At 37.1% G+C, this 27,296-nt stretch overlaps 1 protein-coding gene across 9 annotated transcripts in view; it reads left to right on the forward strand.

Moving 5' to 3' along the window:
- LOC118266652 (disintegrin and metalloproteinase domain-containing protein 11) overlaps window positions 1-27,296 on the forward strand; it is a 432,988-nt gene that overhangs the window by 77,807 nt on the left and 327,885 nt on the right. The window contains exon 1 of one of the 9 annotated variants that reach the window (XM_050703310.1): window positions 13,744-13,969. The exons of the other annotated variants lie outside the window; for them this stretch is intronic. The gene's annotated coding sequence lies outside the window, so the exon portion shown is untranslated. Of the gene's footprint in view, window positions 1-13,743; window positions 13,970-27,296 lie in introns of those variants that run through there. 9 annotated transcript variants of the gene reach the window in all.

Genomic DNA, 27,296 nt, shown 5'->3' on the forward strand with positions numbered 1-27,296 from the left:
ATGGAAAATATTCGATTAACTTGTTCTTAGAAAAGTATTTATTATTGCAGAGATATATTTCTTTCTGTAAATTAATGTATTTCTGTAGTTCTTCGTAATTATTCTACCTTTGATTCATTGTGTATGTAATGAAAGCTATTGGTATTTAATTATGATCAATTAACCATTAGCGCATTGTATTGTGTTTTAGCGATCTGTTTCTGATTTTTCTACATATGTATTAAATAGCGTACGGTGTTTTCGAAGAAAAGTAAAAAGGAGAGTCCTAATAATGCTGCGTTTAGGTTCTGTACATAGACTACACATCATCTAGACTAGACATTGTCTACTCACGAGTTAGCGTGTTACTAATTAATACAACAAAAATATATTCTAAATACACATCGTTCAAACCCAAATACACTTTCTTCAAATTTTCATGTCCAAAGTGCTTCTGCATTACCTTTATGGGGCACAAGATATACCAATTGCTTCATTTTCCTACAAGTTTACGATCCCATGTCTGTTTAGTTATGGGGCATTAAAACTCGACCCCTTAAAATAAATACCCATAAGAAGCAGGGCGAGTGTCATGGGGGCGTGTTGCTTGTCATTTTAGTATTCAAACACACCACATCATAATTTTTTGGTGGTGGTTGGGATATTTCTTTACACGTGGAAGATATAACATGCATATTGGTTAGGAATTTTTATTTTCTAAGGAAAAAGCATAGTTTTTACTATGTATAATGTGTAAATTCAATATGCGTATACTATGAGTGTAAATAATATTCATATAGAACATTTGACTGCACGGTTGACGTGATGGCTGGGCAACTGGCTGCCGTGCAACGGGTAGCGGGTTCGATTCCCGCATGAGACGAATCCTAATGTGGGGCAACGATAAAAAAAAATGGTTTTAATTGTGTGTTATTTGAGTTACATAATTTCTACCTAACATGGGTATAGGTTACGATGAATATAGGTTAACAATTATAAACAGTATGGACGGTTAATAGTAGGGTAGATGACTAATTTTTATTATAATGTTTGTGTGTCTTGTGGATTCTTTAAAAATTGGACATTTATTTTTTATTTAAAATATAGCGTGACGTCCCTTCTAGGTACATTTTATACGTAAAAATTACGTATTTGCTCCCACTTCTAAACTTTGATTCGTTTTATCCAAGTATCTATCTTCCATGACAGAATAAAAAAATACGTGTCTAATGTTTTTTCGTTACCTAACCAACGAATTAGTTTTAAAATTTTCATACCACGTCATCATCACTATTACGAGTATTTTCGTCGATCATAAAAAACAGATAAATGACACGAGCATTAAATCGACAGAACCAGGATGTGCTACATATACACAACTCATCGTATACGTAACCATGAGTAAATAAAAGCACTCAGATCCGAGTGTGTCTCCACCCTAGCGTTGGACGGGTCCTTCGGACGTGCGGAAATTGCTCGGTCTTAAATTATACACACCTATGTTGTACGTACAGCGTACAGAGATGGTTCACTCACATATAACACTCTTTCTGAATATTCTGGGGAAATTCTCAGGATAGGGGAAATTCCAAGTTTACGCTGAATGACTAGAAAGTATTTTGGATGTTTAAATCTAGTTGTATGGTGATAAATAACAGACAACTTACTGTGGGTGTCGGAAGGGCTGATTTCGAAGGATCGTAAGGACTTTTCGCCTGCCAAGTGAAGAGATCTTAGCAAATCCTTATTTGACAGAGACCTATAGACTAACAATGGGACATTGATGGTGATGCATTAAAAATTTCATATTAATAGCTTGAAGTAAGATGTTGATGTCTGATAATGAACTATACCGACTGGCACAGCAATTATTTGTGTTATAAATTTATTAATTCGTCACTAAACAAAACAATTAATTTACTACAAAAAGTACCTTTATTCATTATAACAATACTAATTACACTTAAGGCAGGTCGGAGGCACACATTGGAGAGAACAATAGACTCTCGGGTCAATGACCCCGTGAAAAGTAAACAGGTAATAAAAAGAAACGATTATCCGAACTTAACTATCAGTTAGCGTGTCTCAGTTGAGGATTAACTGATGGGTTAAGATGCGTGGTGGATAATGTATATGTAATTATCTGGGACGTGATTAATTGGGGGAGAAGAGTCTTTTTCAGGTGTTTTTCAGTATGTTCATACTGTTCATCTGTGTAGATATATCTGTGTAACTGGTGTAATGGGTGTTACATTGTGATGTCTTTTTTAAGGAGGAAAAATCATCTAATGACTTCTTCTGACTTAGGTGAGGCGAATTAAAGTGTCAGATCCTTACTGACTAAAAACCACCCCGTCCCTACTACTGCTTTTCGAGCCGGAGCCTTGGTCAACCCGCTAGTTAGCCCGCAGCTCTGGATTGGGCATCAGCTCTACTGGGTCAAAATGTACATACATGCCAATCTCTTTCGGAATTGAAAGCTGTGAAGTCATTTATGTTATATTACGTAAATAATTCAGCATAACTTATTACAACTATGTTAATACGCAGATACTATCAGAAATAACTATCAGCATGAATATTTATGCGAGCTGGTATATTATCTGCAAGCTACACGTGGTTACAGAGTGTTATTACACAATATTGTTGTTAATTAGCAAAGTAAACGCCACGTGTGTGCCATGGCAAACACATACCTATTGTATTGTAATTAGTTTCATGTAATACTTGTATTAGAATATTATCTCATGGTAAAACAATACTTACTTACATGTTCAAGCACACAGATATAAAGGCAAAATGTTATTAGGTGTTTTAATTTTCAAGGTCAAATAAGTGCACCGTTTAATATGGCTTGATCGTTCTCCCCTAATTATCTGAGGAGTGCGGAGATTACAGCAAACCTCTCTCAAATCGAGTCAACTGTAACCATAGAAAATAAAACCACTTCCGAAAACTGAATAAAATAATTCTTAACACTCAATAGTTACAACTACAATTTTCTGTAAACTAAGGTAACATGTAACAGAATTGTACATGTATGTAGTGGGATTCTCTGAATATCGTCGGGTTGTTAAAGCCTACAATTCAATATACAAAAAACAGAGATGGATGAAAAAAAGATAGTCGTTCTGGTGTCACTAGACATAGAGGGCGCCTTTGACAACGCCTGGTGGCCGGCCCTGAAACATCAACTTATAGCCAGGAAGTGTCCGAAAAACCTGTATGCCATGGTAAACTCCTACCTCAGCGAACGGAGAGTCAAAGTCAACTTCGCCGGAGCCAGCAGTGAAAAGGGGACAAATAAGGGCTGTGTTCAAGGGTCCGTAGGTGGACCCACTTTTTGGAACCTTATCCTCGATTCATTGCTACACAGACTAACAGGTGAAGGAGTTTATTGCCAGGCATTTGCGGACGACGTCGTTCTCTTATTCTCGAACCATAGGGTGAGCGCACTGGAGCAATCGGTAAATGGTGCCTTGGAAATAGTTGCAGCGTGGGGGGTCAGCAACAAGCTTAGGTTCGGGGCAAGCAAAACCAACGCTATGCTGCTGACAAAAAGGCTTGTTTTTGAGCCCCCAGAACTGTTCATGACAGGCACCAGAATAAACCTCGTAGATGAGGTAAAGCTCTTGGGCCTCACCATAGACAGAAAACTTACCTTCAGGTCACACATATCCGCAACGTGTAAAAAAGCTGCGGATATTTACAAACAGCTGGCACGCGCAGCAAAAGTGACATGGGGTCTTAATGGCGAGATAACGAGAACAATTTACGTAGCGGTCATTGAGCCGATTGTACTTTACGCCGCAAATGTGTGGGCCCCAGTGACGGAGCTACAGTTGATTAAAAAACAGTTAAATGCTCTTCAAAGGGGATTTGCACAAAAAATCTGCAGAGCGTATCGTACAGTGTCGCTCACATCAGCAACAGTCTTGTCCGGTACTCTCCCACTCGACTTGAGAGTCCAGGAGTGTGCCAGTTTGTATCTAACTAAAAGAGGATTATCTCTGGACTATTTACCACCTCAAAAGGAGCTCGAAAGGCAGGTTAACTACCTAGATCAGCCACATCCCTCAAAACTAAGATCTATCAACTATGAGCTTCTGGAGAGCGATGACTCTGGAACTCCTCTCGTCCAAGGAATTACCGGCCCTCAGATATACACAGATGGAAGCAGAATTGAGGGAGGCGTCGGTTCTGCCTTGACCTGGTGGGAGGACGGTCGTGAGTCGGTGTTCTCCACTTTTAGCCTGGACCCTTCCTGCACGGTTTTCCAATCCGAACTATACGCTTTGAACAGAGCTGCCAAAATGGTTCTTGATAGCAGGGCAACTAGAGTAAACATCATGAGTGACTCTAGGTCATCACTCGACATCTTAAAGAACCCCAAAGTTACCCATCGTTTGGCCAAAGAAATAAAACAGTGTGTGGAGACCGTGGAGGAACAGGGAAGAGAAATCCGGTTCTACTGGCTGAGGGCCCATGTTGGAACGGCCGGGAATGAGAGGGCAGACGAATTAGCTAAAATTGCTGCCAAAAAGAAAAATAACACCACGGCAGACTACTGTATGGTACCCATGTCCTACGTCAAAAAGAAAATCAGAGACGAAACCATCCGAAAGTGGCAGGACAGGTATACCACCTCCACTACTGGGCAGGTCACTAAGACGTTTCTCCCGGATGTCAATGAGGCATATCGTTTAGTGAGATCGACAAAGTTAACACCTGCCCAAGTACAAGCGTTGACTGGACATGGAGGGATCGCTGAGTACCTGCATCGATTCAAATTAAAAGAAAATGCAGGTTGCGAATGTGACTTAACCATCAGTGAGTCAGTATGGCACATTATTCTCGACTGTCCCCGTTTTCTGGCCGCCAGATCCAGCTTGGAAACACAAATAGATACAAATCTGGATACCTCCAATCTGAGTACCATTCTAGCTGATAAAGTCAAAAGACCGCACATCTTGAGCTACATAGACACTATCTTTAGCAGGGCAGCTGAAAGAAACAGCACATTAAACAATAGACACCAAATAGCCACCTTGGAGAATCAACTAACAACTGCCACGGCAGTACCCGAGACCCCTCGTACTAATGAGCCGCTCATAATCAATGAGAGGCAAATACTCCTACATGGAGAACGCGGCACCAAAGGAATACGGTTGCGAGGTGTAGCCCTATTCATGAACACCAGCAGCGAAAGACTAGGGATAGCCTTCTGCGAAAAAAGGAATAGTAAATGGCTCACTATTTCACCGGGCCTAGCCTCCCTGATCAATGGCAGCACATCCAGAACAAGCATGCGACGTAAAGTCTATGACGCACTACCAGAAATGAAACTGTTGGGTCGAAGCTGCCGATTATTGCGAACACGCAATAAAACAATCGCAATGTTTTCCAGCGTCGACTCAAAAACTTGTTTTGCACAAGCATGTGAGGTGCTGTCAGGCGTGGGTGAGTGGGGAGACGTAGAAGGCATACACTCCAGAATAATTAGCGTAGACGCTGCAGTGGTGGCTTATGAGAAAGGCAAAACGGCAGACCTTATGGGCTGTATTAGGGCCTCGGAACATCATGAGGTCATCGTGTACGAGGACAGGGGGGAAGATTTAAGCTTCCTCAAGAGGTCAGTTCCGCGCCAGCCAAGGGTGGATTCTCCAAGCGGCTCAGAGCGTTTACAGCAACAATATTTGCAACAGAGCGCTCTGCAACAACAACAGCGGGCCACCGAAAGGGAAAATAAAAAACTACAGTCCCGAGGCAGAATGTGGGCATTAACAACAGCCATATGCTCAGTAACCGGACTCATTGCGTCACCTTTCAGGAAAAATGCATCCAAGTCCACTCAAGGATCGGAGAGCTGTCCCACTCAAATACAGTCTGCTCATTCTAGGTCATCCCCAACAAGAGCAGCTATGGGCCACGTTTGTCCACCGAAGCTTCGACAAGCCGCCACTCCCAGAGACCATCTCATAAACGCTTTTCTCGAGTTTGTCGCAGTAATAGAAGCAACTAAGCAGGTTAACTTGCGGAATTGCGAAGCCATCCTGCAGACTTATCTGCAAGGTAACGAGCTGATACTGGACGATAGACTCGAAGCAGCAGAAGCAGTCATATACGACAATAATACATCGAGAGTGCTGAGAGGAACCTCTATAAGTCGTAGTATGGCAGCTTACAACGCCACTGCAGGATTTGTGTCTCTGGACGAGAAGGAATCAAATCGATGCGGAGTAGTGAAGTTTAAAACTCCCCCCCACGATTCCCTAGTGGTGGTTGCCAAGTGTACCAGGATTATGCTAGACGATGGGATATTAGAAATGGCAAAATCTATATCGGAATCCGGACCGGACGGCATAACCTTTGAGAGCTGGTGCACTCCGAAGTTTCACTGGACGAACGGGGTCCCTGGATGCGGTAAAAGACTTGGATAGTGGATCAGTTTGATGCGGACAAAGATTTAATTGTCACCACAACAACTGAAGCAGCAAATGACCTCAGAGGCAAACTATCTTGCCGATTTGGGGGACTACTAGCCAAATCTAGGGTTCGAACAATGGCGTCCATCTTAGTAAACGGCTTGAAGGGGCGAGGGAGCTGCACTCGACTAATGGTAGACGAGGCTCTTATGAACCACTTTGGAGCCGTGGTGATGGCCGCCCGAATAACTTTAGCCAAGGAGGTCCTGCTAATTGGTGACATAAATCAGCTTCCGTTCATTGATCGTGACAACCTCTTCCCTCTCCACTACGGCCGCCCTACACATATCACACCCATAAGTCAGGAGTTGCTGTGTACCCACAGGAATCCAATGGACGTGGCCTATGCTCTCAACACAGTTTACAGTGGCATATACTCGTCCAGGTCGGGCGTGAGATCCCTCGAGACAAAAAGATTCTCGGAAGCGATGATCCCAAAATCACTCCCCGACACCTTATACTTGGTACACACCCAGGCAGAAAAGGAATCCCTTAAGAACCAGGGATACGGGTCGGGCGAGGGATCACGCATCCTCACTATACACGAGGCTCAGGGACTTTCGTCCGCGAAGGTGGTAGTTGTGAACACAGCAACAAAGAGGCAGAAAATTCATGATAGCGTACCACATGCAGTAGTTGCAATATCGCGTCACACACACAGTTGCATCTACTACACGGACAACTGTGATGACGCGATAAGTAAACTAATCAGAAGGGCTGCTGAAGAGAGCGACCATGGGATTGTGGACTACAACCTGAAAATGGCCATCAAACACAGAGACGCGGCAGTTGTGGGGGCGCTTTTGGGTGAGAAATGTTCCTTGGACTAAAATAAAAAATTATATGGCGGGGGTAATGTGTATGCGGAAAGCGTAAATAAGTACATAACTGCTATATACATAATTATATAATTGTTAACTCCTTGACTTCTGTAAGCTCTGTTGAAGTCAGCCCACCCGACAGGGTTTGAGGCGTCATGCACACATAAATGTCCTACAGTCGGTGGCGCTGTGTGTTGGGTTGTTCCGTTCCCAACAAAATGGTTGACCGGATCAATTGCTGACACACACGTCATACTCGTGAACGAGTGCCTTCTGCTGGGACAGGTCGGCTCTCCCAGCGCGCCGGTGGACTGACTTGGCAGAGCCGCCGGTAAATTTAATTTAGTGGAAAAAAAAAACAAACAAATATGTTAATCGTAAGTATTTTTGTAGTTATAATTGAAAATAGTTGTGGTTAATTGTAGTGTGTAAGGTAGATACCATATTGATAAAATTTAGTGTAAAAAGAAAAACAAATTGTATGACAAGGGCACGGACCAAGAGTCCGTGGAGAACAAATGTAAATAAACATATAAAAAAAAAAAAAAAAAAAAAAAGCCTACAATTCGAAATTTTACAACTTGTAAAAGGTCTTGACCTCTGATTCGCAGAGTTTAGTACGCATACTCGTATACTCATATGTTTTATGTACTCTCGACAAATAGTTCGGTGTTGGTATAGGTTAAATACTAAATACTAAGTATTTTGCTTTGGGTTTGAGAGAATAAAAAGGTTAAAAGTGGTTTGTTTGTTTATTGAGTTGTAAAATTGTTTTGCTGGATTTATTTTTATTTTAAATTACTTTGTAGCATTAAATACATTCTTTGATATGCACGCTAACTTAATGTTTTAATAAAGCTACTCTTTGTCTATTCAATTAATTAGACTGCACAGGGTATAATTCTAGAGTGGGGTAACGTTTTTTTAACAAAAAATACATGTTATTCTTTTTTGCTTAAGTTTTAAGATCATTAAACATTCGTTTTAATGAATAAATCAAAACATTAATTCTTTAAACCCCATTAAAAAATCTCTAAACTTGACTACTAAACTCATATACATACGGTACATATTATGACATAGTACGCTCCCAATTTCCCGTTTATGAATGTGCAGTGAAGCTGTAGGGCGGTGGACGTTGTTACACCACGTGACGAGGCGGGCACAATGCACACGACGGTGGCCAGTCACCGCCCGACACATGGATGATTTGCTCCCAAGTCACTTGGAAATTACCTGTCCCTGTATCATGGAGCTAATTGTGCAGAGTGGCCGTGTTTTTATACTGATATTGATGGGCGATAGTGCTGGTTTGCAGTTTATGAGCAATGGTTTGTGATGAGTAAGAGGTGTTTTTCATGATATTGTTGTAGGATAGATACAATTAGAGAATATTACAAATATTATAAAAGCGTCAAAACTTTCGCTTTTATAATATTTGTGTGTATGTTACACAATCACTTAAAACTGGCCTAAGAGATCGCGACGAAATTTGGAACAGGCTTAGATTATGGTATGGAATGACACATGGGCTATATTTGATCCCCCAAAAATGCGAGTAGCTGGCAGAAACTAGTTCCTAATAATTTGAAGTAGAGACATCAAAATTTATCTGGGTTGAGAATAAAAACTTTTACGAAAAAATTTTTCGTTAAGATACTTAAACTGGATGATTAATGAGTTTAGAAAAATTAACTGCCGCATAAAACAACTTGTCTTTCTATCAATTCCTCGACCAATCACTTCACATCTTAGACTCCACAGACTCCAGACCCCACTCCCGAATACTCGGCACATAACTTTTAATCACGAGACGACGTATATGTCACTCTATTTATTGGGGAACGAGAATTTGCGTCTCGCGCAGGTGTCCATCGGGTAGCGGATTCGATTTCCGTCGCTACCAATGCCCTCCGGTCGTGTCGAGGCACAATCAATTTGTGTGCCTCTACTCGCAAAATATTGCTTCGGTACCTTTTGCTGATTTCAGATTGGGAGGCAAATGTGTCTGAGTGAGAAGCAGGGATAGACAACGCCTACTTTTATTTGGTTTTAATTCTAGGGTCAAAAGATTGTTATTTGTAATTGAAATTTTGGAAAACGATTTAATGAAATTCTAATTATTGTTTGTCAGTTGTCGATGATATACTTCGTTTTACTGTTTATTTGAGAGTTCTATAGTTTTAAAATATATGTACATATATCCATACTACAGTAAACAATTCTTAGCAAATATGTCCAGCTAAAGTTAAAATAATACATATACAATTGTGGACTTAATGCTTGGTGGCATTCTCTAACAATCAACTTTATGGTGATACAGAGAGATATAATAGTAGGTAGTTTTAATTTTTCATGCTAGTTACAAACAATGTAAACGACTTTTTGCTATAACAATATATCTAGAATTAAATGTAGAAATAAAATGCATACTAATATTGTGTAGTGGACATTAAAAACAAACTGCATACAAAACATTTGGTTCATTGTACTTCATCACAATGTAATTCCTAGAAAATGTTAGAAACATTAAAAAATATAGACCAAAGTTTTTTTCGTTTGATAAATGCTCCCACAGAAGATAAAGGAGCTCAAAGCATTTTAGAAAATTGAAATTTATTTCCTTTTATTTTGGTTTTATTTTCCCTTACGGGGTAAAACTGTAGGCAAAACACAGCTTAAAAGTAAATTCAGATTTATTTATTTGTACTTTCAGTTAGTTTTAGATTGAGCACCATGTTGTAAAAAAAAGCTAAATAGAAGATAACCAATTATAAAATACTCGCAAAACTATAATAAAATACGCCCATTGTACTCAGAATACTATTATAATGTATTTTTTTATGTATGTGTGCAATGAAGTATAAATAAATAAAATAGTTTCGCTGGTCAAACGAAGTCACAATATCGATTCCCGGATTGACGAATAAGTTATAAATGATAAATGATAAATGATATTTATTTTGCAAATAGGTTATAAAATAACACTTTTACACGTCAATCTCTTAAATAACTAGATGAGGCTATAGACTCATAGAGCTTTTCAATTTTGACATTCTTGGTATCGCTACAAAGCGTGGAATATTAAATAACGTGTGTATGGAAATAGTCTCGCTCCCAATTACATGGGCGTAATAAAATTACTAGCAAATAGTGGGAGTACACTCGTTTAACGCTTCGCGGAAATACACGCACAATATTATATTATACAATATACATATTCATATGCCATCCTACATATAATAAATAATTGACAAGAATGCCTCGTTCATCAAATGTTGGGCAAAGTTACTATCGTGTATTTTCGAAGTTCCAAATTTTACGGAATTACAGAAGTGAAAAGTACGTATTATATTTAACAATTGATCACCTCAGCCTATCCTTCCAAGTTTAAAAGGCGTGAAGCTACGTATGTAATCAAAATAGAACGTGTTTGAAATTGCCATCCATGTTTTTCTGGCACAATCAGGAAGCTATCATTAGAACATTTGCAGCTAGATATTCAGATCGCGTATGAGTACCCCCTTCCAAAAGTGAAGGGGAGGAGTCTCGCGTTGCTCACAATTTTAAACACATTTCTCGCGGTACTTGCGTACCATGATTTATTAGGCCAAGATTCTTTATGAAGATTTAGCGCGCGTTAGTAAATGTATTTAGTTGACTTTTTTGCTTTGGCAATTGTGATTCTGGAGTATGGTATACGTTGGGTGTATATTTTGGACATATGTTATGTTTTTCTATTTACAATATTGATATCCCCAAAGAAGTGGTCGTGGTGCACTCGTAAAATGTAGTTCCACTATAAATCGAACCCAAGACCCTTCTCGGTAGCCTCACTTGCAACCGCGCGGTCAAAAAAGCGGTCACTGTTATCTCTTAACTTGATTTTCATATTAAACAAAGTAAACGACTGCAGGAAAATGATTCATTTAATAAAAACAATCCCAATATCTGCAGTACCATAAAAATTATTCGGTAATATATAGGAATATTTATGTATTTGCAAAGTAAACAGATTTTTATTATTCACAAGTTAGCAGAACCCAGTGAGGAGATGTTGTTGACAATATTCCAATATTTTTATATCTTTGCCATCAATATTATGTTTATAACAAGCAAACTAATGGTATTCTAATTTACTTACACAAATATTTGTTGTGTATCGATCGAATATCGATATAAGACAGTTTATATTACCTAACATAATATCCTGTCTTTACTCGCCGGAGGGAAAGGCAGAGGCACACGTGTGCTCTGTAACACTCACGTTTCACTAGTTATGTGAAATCGTACGTAATACGTAGTATCTAGTACCAAACACTGGCACCAAGCACAGTTCTAGGCTCTGTGTTTATAAAGAAGAAGACGTTTTGAAAATACCCTATCTTATTTTGCGTGTTATCGAATTTGAACACGAGACCCTTTGCTTGACATTCGCGCACTCGGATAACACAAGAGGACATTCAACTATATGAAGGCATACAACTCTTGCTTCGTTGGTCAAGTAATCGCAAGTGTAACAATATAGCCATCAGACCACCACAGATGCGGCCCAATAGGGCTGATGCCTGATCAGGAGCTGCGGACTACGTAGCTGGTTTACCGGGCTCTGGTTCAAAGGGCAGGAATAGAAACGGGGTAATTTTTAGTCATTGAGAGTCTGACATACCCTCTCGCCCAAGACGGGAGAAGACATATGGATGATTTTCCTCCCTTAAAAAATGTGTAAAAATATCCCAAACAGGAATCGAAGCTAAGCCCAGCTCGAAGTCACTTTGATTTAATCTAGCATTTGTTTCTTAAAACGTACTGAATGTAAGAATGGGTTTACCCTCCGAACTGAACCCTCTATGTCAGGACGCCCTGAATTTTGAGATCGGTGTTTTAGGGTTTATACACTTTCTTTAGGGATCCAATGATTTGGGTCTAAATTATTGCGGTCTAGAGTTATTTAGGATAGTGTACTTAAGTGTAGCGATTTGTGTTTTTTATTTTTTTGTTATGTAGTTTTAAAACCTACGATGTTATGGAGATAGTAACTAGATAAAATCTGCTTATCTAAAATGGAGTTAATATGTTAAATGGAAACTAAATGTCTGCCACAGTATGTATCATAACATAAATAATAAAGACAAATCAATTGTCACATGCAAAAGAACAGTAACGTTCATGTCACATCAAAGAAAACTTCTTTCTTATTATAGAGTTCTCCATAGTGAACTAAAGACGGAGTGCTCTCCTTTAGTAAGCCATACATATAAAAAGACGTTACTTATAAACCCGATCCTGGCATCGAAACATTATTTGCCCAAAAACTATAAAATATAAACTCTATTTTAAATATTTTAGAGTAATTAATACGTTTTAAACTCAAAACTGAAAGAGAGTTTTTCGAAAGTTCCCCTGTAGTGTACTTAGAGGAGCAGTTGCTAAGTTTACAAGTTTTTGCCATACAATACCCGTCCATGAAGTTTGTTACACATAGCAGTTTGTAGTATGACGTCACAAATTATATGTGCACATCCCTAGCATCAATGCGCTCTAATAATTCTCGTCCAATTTCGATCAAACAACGTTATTGTGTACAGATAGGGTCAGTGCGGTGACAGCGTCGCTGTGTCCTGTCAATGTTTCGATTCCCGTAAGGAACATCGCATGACCTAGATACAGATGCTCAATGGTTTTATTTGATTTTCACATTGTATGTTTTAGTCTGGATATTTGGATCTATTTCTGAATCTAGATTTAGTGTAAATTAAACGTTAAAAAGTTAAAGCAGATGAACAAATCAGAAAAATGTTTTAATATAAGTGCAGTGAAACCGCTCATTCCTCACTGAAGCCTAGATAGATATGCAGAGAATGTCACGCAAATGGAAGCTCCGTACATCAAACAAACACGACCATAAAACTACGTCACTGTGACGTCACAGTGCGCTACCGGGTAACCGAACTCGCTACCAACTCGACTTGCCGGCAAAAGTTGGGGACGCAAGTAAGCCCGGGCAGGGCGGGGCTGTCTCGCGCATGCGTACTAAGCGCCATGTATTCCCCACTGAAATACGATTTCCCCATAATTCCAGGAACAATTACTTGTTGAGAATTTAATTTTAAAGCACTTGGCAAATGTATTTGGACGTTAAGTACCTTCGAGGACAGAATAATGATATGATTTCATGTATTTTTCTAGTGTTTGTTTGATGTCAAAGTGTCGCCTGTAAACATACATTCGTCCCTTTTTTAATTTTCACTTTTCATATCATGGCAAACTTTTATCGCATGCTATTTATAAAACAAAAAGCAAGTATAAGTAATACAGCTAGCCTATAATGACGTTATTTCACATTAAGTTAAACCTGTCAGAAAATCTACTAAGTCTCGGAAAATGGTAGAAATTTTGTAGTAGAATTGACGGATGGAGGGGGGTAACACAGGCGGTCCGCGGCAGTCGGTGGCCGACTGCGGCGCTGGACGCACGCGTCATGCTCGGCCGATTATGACGAGAACTCGCTGTCTCTCGCGCGAAATGACTGTGCCCGATACTAGTACGTGATGTTTGGATAGAAAGAGATACAGTGGAAGTGAGTGTCGTCCCTCTAATAAATTGTTTAAAATTACTCAAAGTAGTTTTGTGAACGAAAACATGTATTATAATGAAGTATCTGTGGTTTTATAGTGATCATCGGTAAGTACTGTGGATTAATTTTGATTTAATAGTTAAGTTAGTTTCTAAGTTTTTTTATGATCTGTAAAATTGATAATTAAAATTTTAGTTAAACTTGCTACTAGTAAAATTACTTTAAAGTATAATTTTAAGTGGAAGATTAAGTTAAAGTGATTTTAATTTTTGAATTTTAATATAAAAGATAATTTTTTTTTTAATTTTGCTAGAATAGCCAGATTTTTGTAGAGCGTTAAAATAAATTCTATTTTATTAAAAAAAAATATTTTATACTCAGATGTTTTTTAAAATTAGCTAAAATGTTGAAACGCCCGAAACTAATATAACTTTGTCACACAAAATTACAGGTGATATTTTAAATGATGACATTTAGCTGAAAGTCTTGAAATTCTTGTTAAGTTGAAACCTTATGCTGAATATTATCGCCAACCGCACCGGGTTGAGCAGAAAAGCGGCCGTAGCAATTAACCTACGCTCTTTAGCGTAACCGTAGCGGTCTGTACGAGTTGCGTAGCAATTAGTGCTACGCCGTAGCAACATAGACGCTACGTTACGTAATTATGGGCGTTTAGATGGTTGAATGATGGAGATTAAAAAATGTGCTATACGTGTTAGCATGTATAATGCATATATAAAAATATTTTTTATTGAATTTTGTTCGGAAGAGCAAAATGTCCTCATCAAGCGGACAAAGAGCTATGGCTAAAAGCCAGTTGGCTTATAACAAAAGTTGTATTCACTAGTTATTTTATTGCATATCATTAAGTAATCTTTCAAACTAAAAAACTTACATATTAACATTAAAAATGTACTCTAACACAAAATAAAATTACATTAACAACATAAACTCATTACCATTAAGGCTACACATAATTAACTCACAGAAAGTGAAATTTCATCCGAAAATCTTGGTTTCAAAATACATACAGACAAAACAATCCGTGTCTCCCCAAGAACTAATCTCCGTAGCGATTAGGGCTACGGTGCTACGGGTGCTACGGTACTACGGCGTAGCGCTACGTTAATCGCATACAATGTAATTGCGTTAGATTTTACCTTGTTAGTAAAATTATTACGACCGTTTAGTTTCATTCTGTTGAATGCTTATTTTACAGTTTTAGAAATTGGTTTTAACATGTTCAGAATGGATTAGATGGATTTTCAGAGTTAAGAATTTTAAGTCTGTAAGATAAGCTTAGTAATAGTTTCAATTATACTGTAACTTACTGAAAATAGTGGCTGTAAGGTAAATGATGGTAAAATATGATTTTCATTTATAATAAGTAAATCTGCGCGGCGCGACGGCAGCTGATAGAACTTCAAAGTACCTACTCAGGTTAAAACAAAACCATTTATTTTAACTTAGATTATCTAATAAAAAGTCTATTTTAAAATAACTAAAAACATTTATGGCTTTTTAAACACACAATTTAGTCGCCTAAGCAACCATTTAATAGTCAGCCACATGAAACCACCAAGTAATTACCTAAACGCCTGTAACCACCAACTTATGGACAGTCCCTAACTTAACGATGGCATTTACCACGTTCTCGCAGTTAAGTTAGGCATTAGACATAGCCTAGGTACTTAAGTGCAGAGGCACTTAGCTAGCAGTACGATAAAAGAATTGTATTTCCTACGCTTACGTTAGGTCTTAAAAATAATAGATGGTCTATTTCGTATTCAGTTTGGAAATCGGAGATTAGTCTCTATGTGAACCATTTTGCGAGAATAAAATTTATTTTTATAAAGTCATAGTGGAGTTTTATTTGGCACTTTTCGCAAAATTGTGGTTATAGTCAACCAAGGGACAATAATTTGACTGAGACCGTTCACCAGCACTCTCTGATCAACCTGAACCTTTTAAATAAACCGCGATCTCTAACTCACCAGCAAAGCGTGGAGATTATGACAAAATATGGTCACGGGCTGTTGATATTTTGCACAATTAATTAAATCAAAAGTTCGTTTATCGTAAAGAAGCCTCAAAGTAACACCAAATGTGTTTCAAGTTTAAAAAAGTATACTATAATAGTACCATAACTAATAATCAGGTGAACTCAGTAAAGACTTAGTACCGTACCTACCGACCTTAACCTAGTTGAAAAAAGGCCAGGAGAAAGTTATCTCGTTAGCTTATAATTAGGTTCAACATTTTTAATGCAACCTATTATGTTCATGGAGATGGTTAGTACTTTTCCAGTTTAAATGCATTTTTTAATCTGACTGAAATACTTAAAAATATGTCCATGTCGAATTTAAAAGACAATTACAATTTTCTACTAACTTATAGCTATAGGTCCCTGGTACGGATCGAAAGTGCCCACCTAAATGAATTAAGAAGAGTTTACTAAAACTCTTCCTGATTCATATTTCACGATAAGATTTAAAGATCTTAAAAATAAATGACTTGTGCATCTTAAAAATCTTATTTCAGAATCTTGATAAAGATGTCGCAAAATATTTCAGTTTTCATCTCCGATGCCATCTTGCGTGTAACAAAATCTTGGTGTTGCCATGAATCTACCGTATTTTCATAACAGCATTACTCTGGTAATAAAATTTTGGGGTTACCAGTATCAGGAGATCGTAAATTGTCATTCGATAGCAATGAAATTTTTCACCTTCACGTTGTAAAAAGTAAATAAGTGGATTTGTTACGTTATGATTTTTTGGGGTGAGAATTGCTGATTGCTTTATATTTTTTATTGCGAAGTGTGATTAGAAAAGGTGGAGACGTTTTAGTTTTGAAATAATGACTAGTGCGTAATAGCAAGGTACTTAAATGTGGTAACGGTATTTGTAGAGAAAGTATCGTCTATTGTATTTTTTGAATTTAATGAACCATATGAGAGTGAAAATCAACTAACGACATTTTACTTTTCACATATCTAGAGCATTTTTTATTTAATATCTATTTCTTACTGTATTTGTGAAGACGTCGCAAGTGTAGTTATTGATTTAGTTTAAGATCTGATCCCGCAGTAGTGACACACTTCTAGAGATGACCAACAGATTACGGTTGAAAGGCTGGATAGATTGAGTATCTTAAGATAGCAATGAGATACTAATAATATATTTTCAGTTCAGTTATAGCAAAATATTATTTACGTTCAAAAGGTTTCTATCTTTAGTATATCTCAGATAAAAATGGTTTAAATCTAATAGACGAGAAATATGGAAAAAATAATCCCTCGTTTCTTACCTTAGCCATAAATATGATTCATAATTTAAATAACATAAATGTAACAGAGTAGGGTTCGCAAAAACATCGAAACTGTGTAACGCAAAACGGGGCCAGTAAAGTCGGAATTTACGATGTGATTTTACTGCGCACCGTACATAGTTGATACTGCAGACTATGCTATTATTATGACTTCTACGTCTGACAGTCTGACATTGACATTACATTTTTATGTCTTATTTGTACGCATCGACGTATTTAGGAAATAGTAAATGTAGTAGGTTTAAGAACTGACGTCGGAGGTTTAGACGCCCGTTCCTCATGCATGAGTGTGTGGATTCGAAATCTATCAACGGCAAAGTACCAATGTGACGTTTTTCGAGTAATGTAATGTACTTTACTTAAGTAATGTACTTTCAAGATTATTAAGACACTACCGACTAACGTTGATGGAAAACATTTTGAGAAAACCTGGGCTATAATTACTAATTTTAAGTTTGAAATCATCGACTCGCATTGAGCAAGGGTGGTGATTAACGCTCAATCCTTCTCCGTGTGAGAAGAAGCTATTAGTCAGCAGTAGCCACTTATTGACGTTGATGTAGAAGTAATGAAATTTCGGTAAGCTTATCTGTTAGGTCGTAGGTTTAGGTCTTAGGCTTTGGTTTTTGAATACGTCAAAGTATACTTATGCCAAATCTGTATACCATTACCTAGTTTTAGAAATAAACTTTCTAGGCGAAGGTAAATATGCTATGTACACTAAGCATCTTCTATCTTCTTTTCGAGTATTTTGTATTTAAATAATTAATTCTAGCGCCTGTAAACAGACTCGTGTACCAACTTAAATACAAAAGCTCTAAACTTAACCTATTTTTAGATCGAGTAAAGTAGATTATTTTGTACAAGCTTATAAAGGAGCTGAGACAAAGACATTTACTTTCGATCATAAATAACTACAACAAGTCAATATTGATGTCATATTAATTTGCCTTTCTAAAGATAAAGGGCAACATCTTTCGAAATGTCTTCGTCGAACTCTTGATCTTTTCTCGTGTCTGACCTTTAGGGTAACAAATAAAAGGTACAAGGTCATGAAGAAAGGAACTAAACCTATCCTAATGAGGCCTCGACTTCAGAGAATGGGTCTTTTTTCACAGTCCCCACACATTGTCAACTAAGGCTACCTTACACCCAATAAAATATTTTTACAAGTCTTCCCCAATCGTGTGGGAAGGTTGTGTAATAAAAGGGCGAGGGTAATGCCTTTGGCCTCAGAGGGCCGTAAATTACCTCCGAACATGGCCCTCTGTCATGATTGTCTTACAGTACAGAATATTGGTTACGATTTCTTTGTACTTCGTTAGTTGTGCAGTTTTTTCGTTGAAGAACATTTTTGGCATGTTTCTTTACGTTATAATACAAGATTCTACTAGTTACCTGTATCGATGTATAAGGAACAGTCGTGTAGTGTCTGATTAAAAATATAAGACCTAGTAGAAAATGGGTCAGTGTGTTTGTTTCACATTTACTCATTTATTAGATACAAAAGAATCACAATTTTTATGTTGTCAGTTTACTACATTCTGTATCCTTTTGTCTTCGGATTTATATTCGTCACCGAGTCTTTATAAACTTGTCTTAACTTTAATACAAATTTAATCACTAACCAGTAGTTAAATCGTCCAGTCTACGTAGTTTCACTAAATGCAGTTCTGAATACAAATGATAAACTATTAGCTAACTAGAACTATTGTTCGGAATGAGCAGTTTAGTGTCGTATACGTCATATCACCTATGTTATATACTAGTATATTGTGTTATATACTGGAGCAATGTGATGTTTGAGTAGATAGGTGGCGCAGTGACGTGCAGCACGCTATGATCTAACCTTTGTCAAATAGAATGCATAACTTCAATGGGTTATTTTAGGCCGTTATAAAGTTGATATAATATGTGTGTATCTGTTGGACTTTTTTATGCTTTATAATAGTGAGTGTGTATTAATTTGATTTTATCCTTGATTATAAAGGGATATGGTGTTGAACGTAACTTCTTAGACGTAATAAGTTTTACTATTAACATTTGAAATTAAAAATATAATACCTTTGATCGTCGAGTGTTTAATCCTTCTATCACAAGTAAAAATACGAGCTTAAACTTTCCAAATCTTTAATAAATACATTTGCTCTAAATCCAGTATTTTCACCAGCAAACAAACTAGCAAAAAATCCGTAAAGCACGCGCTAAAATCACACGGAAAACTTCACATGACAATGTTCTTCGCAAACTTATTACCATCCAATCAGAGCGAGCTCATATTTTACATTACAAGCTGACAGCGGAGGCACGTAGGTACATAATAAAATGATCCAGATACCATAATAAAAACGGGGCCTGTCGCAGGCGTATGCCAGCGAATGGAAATTAAATTACTGACGCAACTCCTTGTACCTGAGTTTATTAAATTAAATTGCCATGTAGACGCTGGAGGCGTGATGGTGCCATGATGAGCCTATTGGAACTGCTTTTCGACAGCTGATCTGATTCCTCGTTAGATATGTTTGGAAATCAGGTGTTGAGAGGAAATGGAGGCAGGATGTGTGAACAGATGGCGTGTATTAGTGAAAGTGAGACTGTTCATGGAAAATGTGTTTGTAGCTTGTTCGCCCGAAACTGAATATAAGTTTCAGACTGGCGAGACTGAGAGTGTGTAAATTTTGAGTAATTCGCAACAATAGGTGTGATAGACTTAATATTATTTCCAAAAAGCTAAAATCTTTGACATGATTGAGTATCTAATTCCTAAGAAGGTAGGTGTTATGAGTCTCGAGAATTCAGATACTTATGTGTTTAGCACGCCTTTTAGCTAAAGTATTTTTCATTGGCAGAGCCATTGCCAGAGAGTGTTGGTGGAGAATATATAAAAGTACAATTTATCCTAAGGATTTATACTGACAAATGATCAAATATACTGTTTTAAAAGACCACATTACTTGCGTAAATACGTTCTTTATTTATTTGTCTTTTTCGCAACAGAAAACGTTATGTCACAGTGACTAGCGCCGTTTCAGACACTTTGGATACTTTCCAAATGTACCCACCATCCATTTTATATTGATCCTCTCGATCGTGTTGATTATCGAAATGTGGGACAAAGTCTGCTTATTAAAGATATGGACGGGGTTCAGGTTGTACTGGTCTGTGTACAGATGCGTAGGGCGTGACGTATTGTTCGTTTCCTTTCTCGTAAATAAGGGTTGCATGATGTCGAGATAAAAGCCTTTGTTTGTTAGTATCGAATTTTGTTTTTCCTTTTGCCATAATTAAAGTAAAAATAACAGTGACTTTAGATATTTATTTTTGGCAGTCAAAATACTTGAGAAAACAACGTAGGCGTCCAGGTAATTTTCCATCGCAAATAAGTTTTGTTTACCAAGTAATTTAACTTGAGAATAAATCAAATTGTATTGGTGGTAAATTGATCGAATTTCCAAATTCACTAATTCTAAGGTACAGAGTAGCGTTCAAGTACAAGGCTTCATTACTCCTACTACTATTCATCGGAGGCAAGTAAATACAAAGATTTTAAAAGATAATATAATACGTAAAAGCCGTACAATACTAGATCACAGAAGACTGAATACAATCTACTTAAACACAACGGTTCTTAATCAACAAACCCCGTGACACAGATTCCTAGAGACGCGACAATACTCCGAAACACGACAAAATAAAACCACTACAAAAGACTTTAATATTGAGGGAGCTCCAACGTTTTGCAGAAATGTATAATATTTGTCTGAGACGCAATACGATTTAAACTGAAGTAGACCAACTAAGTCCATTATTTGTGGTACAAAGAAGACCTCTTTTGATATAACATGGAAAAACTTGTTTACATTACGTACTGCGACTTATGGTCAACGGACAGTCAGACACTGTCGAGTTTTGAGGTTTATTTTATAAGAGACAGCGGAGTGTGTGCTCTAGTACAATAACGCTTGGAAAGTTATTATTTTTCTTGTTGAAATGCCTTTGTAGAAGAAGTCATACAGAAAATGAGTTATTTGCTTCGCTAGAAACGCTTATATCATAGATTCTTTGATAATATTAAATTGTAGCAGCGCGCAGCGCTGTCGCTGCGTCGTCTGTTACGGATTGCTGCTCATGAACCTTTAGCATGGCTTGAAATTAGTCGAGTTCCTCATCAAAAAGTTATGTGAATAAGCCAAAAAAACATAATAATGAATATACTAACAAGACTTTAAACATCGCTAGCGCCCTCTAGCAACCTCAAAAATAAGTCATCATTACAAAATGTTAATTATCATCTCTTTCACTTATATCTTGAACCAATAGTTAAACGAACGACTGGTTGATTGCATTTGTTGTGGAATTTTAAGACGAACAGACGAACACGCTGCCGTCGTGTCGTTGATAGATGCATTTGCATCCCAGTGGCTTGATTAATTGTTCTGAGGGAACAATCTGATTTGAATAATAAAACGCACTTAGTGCTAACGAGACTCGTGGTGAAGTAATTATGAGGAATAGAAATAAAGTGCTTATTTATAGCCCAGTAGGTACTAGTCACATAAAGTCTGAGAACTTTGAAATAAAAATCTCTAATTCTATTTAGTGCAGGGGATTTATTTTAGTGAAATTGATCTTCTTTAAGTTTAAAGACTTGTTTGGTTTCTGTTCTGGTTAATGTGCGAATTTTCAACAAGATTTTCTATTTTAAACGCTTACCTTTAACAACAAATGATTAAGTTATTATCAAAAGAAACTCTGATTCCAAGTCACAACGCAAGATAATTAGGTGTGAAAATGTACAAGCAACATTCTAATTAAACGCGAACCAACAAAATTAAAAGCATTTCATACTTATAAAAGAATTTGTTCGCAACACGTTGATATTCCACAGGTATCCGAGTAGCGCGGCATAACAGAAAATATCAGAATGTTTATTATTCATTCACCGGCAAGATAATCAAAGGAGTCAATCAGTGGTGTGTAGTCGTCATTGGAGCATGCCCGCGGGGAAACAAACGAATTGATTAATCGCCCAGGGTCGAATACGTAATCAGAGCGGATTTGTGCTTCTGCACCGATGGCGGTTCACGGGCCTTGATTGAAATAGCTTCTTGGGTATTTAGATTTTGATAGTTGTGTTCAAGTTATGATAGGAGTTGGTAATTTGTCTCTAGTGGATCTAGTTTGCTAATTAGTCTGCTGCCAAGTATCAAGTGGGCGGTTTTAATGGGTCGATTGAAATACCTTTCGGTTTTAGTTTGAATAAGAGGGTGAATAATATTTTAGACCAGCTATGCGTATAATGCTTGGGAATTTTCCACTGTATTCAGTTGAACTGGATATATTTCTTAGTAATAAACTAACTCTTTCGTGGGTCATTATATTTTTTATGGTCAAGCAATTTCATTATCATGAAAATTGTAAAGACCTGCATTTTACTGATTATTATAAAAAAAGGTCCAAGTGGCTTTCGCCGTTGGGGGTAAAACCCAATAAAAAATATACACATGCGAATTGAAAAGTTCATTTCGCTTAAAGATAAAGAGTTTCGAACAAGATCTCCTCAAGAATACTTCGAACAAGATCTCCTCAAGTATTACCTATAACCCTATTTTCGTAAGATCTGTTTGATCAAACCTTTTGTTCAATAAAAATTGGCCTCAAAAGTTAACCTCAGCGTTGTTCTGAGACCTTTTAAATTGCCTCGAGGGTTCTAGAAAAGTCTTTGACTGAAGGTCAGAATCTATTTTTTTACATTTTGTCTCTAGGCAATTGTCTGACAACCTTCATTCTTGACATAATGAGAGAGTTATACTTTGTGGATGAGAACAAAGATGGCAGCATGAATATTCATGTTCTGTTAGTTTTTAGACCATTTCGGTTTCGAATTATTATTTTATTCTTCTCTATTCTAGATTAAATATATTGAAATTGGTTATTTAGGTTGTCTTTTAGGATTGCTTTGGAAAACTACGTCTCATAAAATTTTCTATTTCGTGTTTTTGACGTTTGAATTTAAAACAACATTTTTATAGTTCAGTTTTAACTTAAAGTAGGACTTAAATTTTTAGTTGAGTACCTAATTGAAATGGAGTTAAATTAATGTTATTCGAATTTTATTCACCATTTTCTAATTACGGGATATAAAACGATCGACAAAAGTGTGCAGTATCTGCTAAATAGTTTACAGCATTTAAATCTCAATTTAAAACGGCATGGCATTATTAATATGATGTTGGTAGCACACAGATTGGCCGTTATGTTGGCACTGCTGTGAGCCACATACTGTGATAACGTGGTTACCAAACAGCAGCAGTAACAGGTTGCTGTCTCTACCACATTTCTATATCACACACAATAGGGGTTGATTATACGTATTTTAATAGCGCTGTCTAATGGTAACTAAACCACATGAATTCATATCTATGGTTTTGGAAAGCATATTGCTTTTCGGAGTTAGGGGCTTGAGAATTACCATGTTCATTAGTTTTTGTGACTTTCTGATAATTTGCACTGTTGCAAGCACCATATCCCGTTTTAAGTTCTAATGATATAACTAGTGACCATGTCAGTTTAAAAACTTATATTGAGAATAACTGTTCAATAATTAGATTAAAGGTTTTCCTCAAAATTAGAAACCATTGAATTATTTAAAGTGCTAATCAATACTACAGCCAATCAAACAAACAGAGAGTTCGATACGATATCTTTAGAAAAACCAAAGAAATACGCAAGCAACTCCTTTCAGAGAGTTCAAAAGGGAACGCAATTCTTTCTATTCAGTAAGGCTAGACTCAATCGTACAGATGTCAGGCGACCGGTACTGATAATCTAGACTCGGTTCCACTACTGATTACTGAGTGAATCGGTCGCGGGCAGGGGCCCGGGCCCCGCGGGCGGGTGGGGCCCGTCCTACAAACACGGATTGAGATGACTGGGCCTGACGCTCGCAGCGTTCGCGTGTGGTACAAGTTGTGAGAGTATGACGGGCGGTGAAATGTAGGTTAGTGGTGAATTGGGTTCTTTTGAGAAGTGTATAAAGATGTTGTTTAAAGAAATTCGTGATAGTAACTGGTTTGATGGACTTGAATGTGATGTAAGGTTTAGACTTTGAAGAAGAAAGTGTATTGTGTTTCTTCCTAAATGTTTTCAGGAATTGTGTTGATAAAGTATTGCCAACTTTTAAGTTTGGTATTTTACTAAATCATAACATAGGTAAAACTTATCATGTGAAACCTTTGTAACTTATATTGTATTTTTAGTTCATGTCCTAACTTAAAACTAACAACCACTTCAAGCTAACTAAGACAACTAAATACATCACATTACCATGTCAAGTAAAGCCGTTAAGCGTATCATAAGTTTAGCTATTTATCATATAATAATATTAAGTTATCGCTGAACTATTGGTTTGTTTTGACTCGCCCCAAGTTATAATCTTCGATCGCACCACGTGACGGTACCACGTGACCGTGTCCCCACTGGAAGTAGTTCGCTATTTGCTTACGAGGAGCGCCTGCAAACATACTCGTACGTCAGTAATTTATTTACTTGCTTGCTGGTCTTGTGACTAACTTGGACTGAATAAATTTATATATTTTTATTATAGACACAATCTAATTGAAATGCATTGAATAGAATAGATAGATTTGTAATCAAGCTCGAAATAAAGTGAAATAGGTGAAAGTCTAATAATTTGAATCCTTGATTGGAATGAGCCATTCTTGTAGTGTGCACTGTGCATACTATTAGGTATGCCATTATACTCAATATAGGTACATCATTGAGCTCATTCTTAAACTAACAGCAAACCCATACCTAGCAAATCTTATAATTTTTTAAATCGTAAAGCCCTTTAATATTTACTTTGTCTAATTCGTTAGCTAATAATAATCAATGTGGAGTTCTCTTCAATACTTCTGTATTGATTCTCTTTTTAACTATTGCAAAATAAGTCCAAGAAAGTAAGTCGCTCGTGACTTACACCTCTAAGCAGGGCGGTCTGCGCTCACTTGAGACGGGCTTGATTATGTCGGGTCACGTGCGCCCGGATCACTGTGTGCGCTGATTATTATTACTATTTTTATATACATACTTTATCTACATCTCCGTGAAGATCCAACAGATATTGAATTCTTCAATTTCACCGCAAAAGATCACTTCTGAAAATACTCCCCATTTTTTAACCAAAACAGTTTTATTTTTATGAGGGGAAAATCATCCAATGAATTGACGACTTACTGACCAAAAACCACCCCGATTCTACTGCTGCTTTTCGAGCCGGAACCCCGGTAAACCCGCTAGGTAGTCCGCTAACCAAAACAGTAGGTATTTCATTCTGAAATAACTATGTACTTTCTGAAAATAGAACCTATTGTTAAAAAATAGATTGTTATGTCTATTTTAACAACGTTAGACGCGAGCCAATGGAAATATTTATAGTACAGCCAAGCACACGCCCACTGAACTATTGCTTATTATTATTTATTAGAATGTTTCTGTCCCTTTCTACTTTATTTTTCTTTTACGACTGTAGGTACTTGGCTTGGTATACGAGCCCCATGAGACGTGGTCTTCTTGTGACCACGCTCAGAAGGTGGGATGTTCAAATTAATAACTAATAAGAAGTACATATGGATGTTTTGTAGATGTGTTTTGTGAAAAATATTACTTAGACTATCTATGATTGACCGAGGTTTTAAAGGATTTATGGCATCTTATTGGAATCAGGAAAAGCCATTTTTATTTGTGCTGGGTTAAGTCTTTCCTGTAGTTTCTTTGTCACGTAACGTTCAGCTTAAAAATTAGCTTGAGGATATAATGAATCCCAGTATAGCAACTTCAAGATATAGCACAAATTTAATATCTTTAGTATTAACTTTAACAAGAAAAATTAACAGAAGCAATCTTCAAAGATTTCGCACCACAAACAAAAATCCATACCCTAACGTCTAGATATGCCAAATTTGATAAGTTATTCTTTCTGTAATAGAACAAGACGCCATGCAATGTACCCATGTCAACGGTTAGAAGGGTCAGGTTCTACTGACGCTGGTACCAGCTCGAATATTGATTCTATTGTTCAGCAAGACTTGATTGATTATATTATTAATCTAATTGGATTCCAATTCAATGGATTCAGCGTTGGCATTTGTTTTATATTTAATATTTCTAACGTCAGACGTGGTTTGTCTTGGAGCTGAGCGAATTTCATCTTGGTATTGTTTCTTTTTTTTTCTGCTATTTGTGTTCTATGTTAATACTTTGTGGGTTTGTTTGGGATGATAAAGAAATTGATTGAAATGATAGAAAAGTTTGATGAAAAACTGCTGTGTTGCTGAGTGATCATAAGCGCGACTAAACAAGAGGTCTTAGGTTCCGAAAAAAACAAGTATAATATGAGGGTTAGGTTTAGAAAAAATAAGTATTGGGATTCTTTAGTTTAGTTATCTAAAATTTTTCAGTAATAGCATGGAGTCTGTGCCCAGTGTATGTTTACATAAAGAGACATTTAAAGTAGGATGATAGTGATTAAGATCAGTGTTTGAAATATATAGAGATTGATTGTGATGACAGGATGATTCCTGACATTGATGGTCATTGCAGTTTAGTCACGAATCATATCACACAGAGACAGAACGGTGAACTATTATAACGGTACTGAATACAGTATACAGGGTGTGTCTTGTTATGCAGATTGCTAATAAGATAAGGCATGCCGTATGTGCTTCAACTGCCAAAGTACGCCGTGCATGCAGTAGCTATGCATCGTGGCGGCTACAGTGTTGATACAATTATGACCTGTAGCAAATCTTGCGAGGTACTGCATTATATTAGAGATGTCAAGTTCCAAATGTGTAGGAAACTGTTGAGAAGAATTAGCTTTTAGTTGTAGAGACATACATTAGATGGAAATAATAAAAAAAAATAGCTAAACAGAAAAATATATGGTCATTCATGTAAGTACTTCAAATACATCACCATCATCACCAACAGATGACACATTGGTACTTTTTCGTTGATAAGTTTCGAACCAACACTTTCATACATGAGAAGCGGGCGTCTTATGTCTCCGGGCCACCACGACATGAAAAACACGTTAACATA

Source organism: Spodoptera frugiperda, chromosome 23 (genome assembly GCF_023101765.2).
Source record: "Spodoptera frugiperda isolate SF20-4 chromosome 23, AGI-APGP_CSIRO_Sfru_2.0, whole genome shotgun sequence".
Taxonomy (NCBI): Eukaryota; Metazoa; Arthropoda; class Insecta; order Lepidoptera; family Noctuidae; genus Spodoptera; species Spodoptera frugiperda.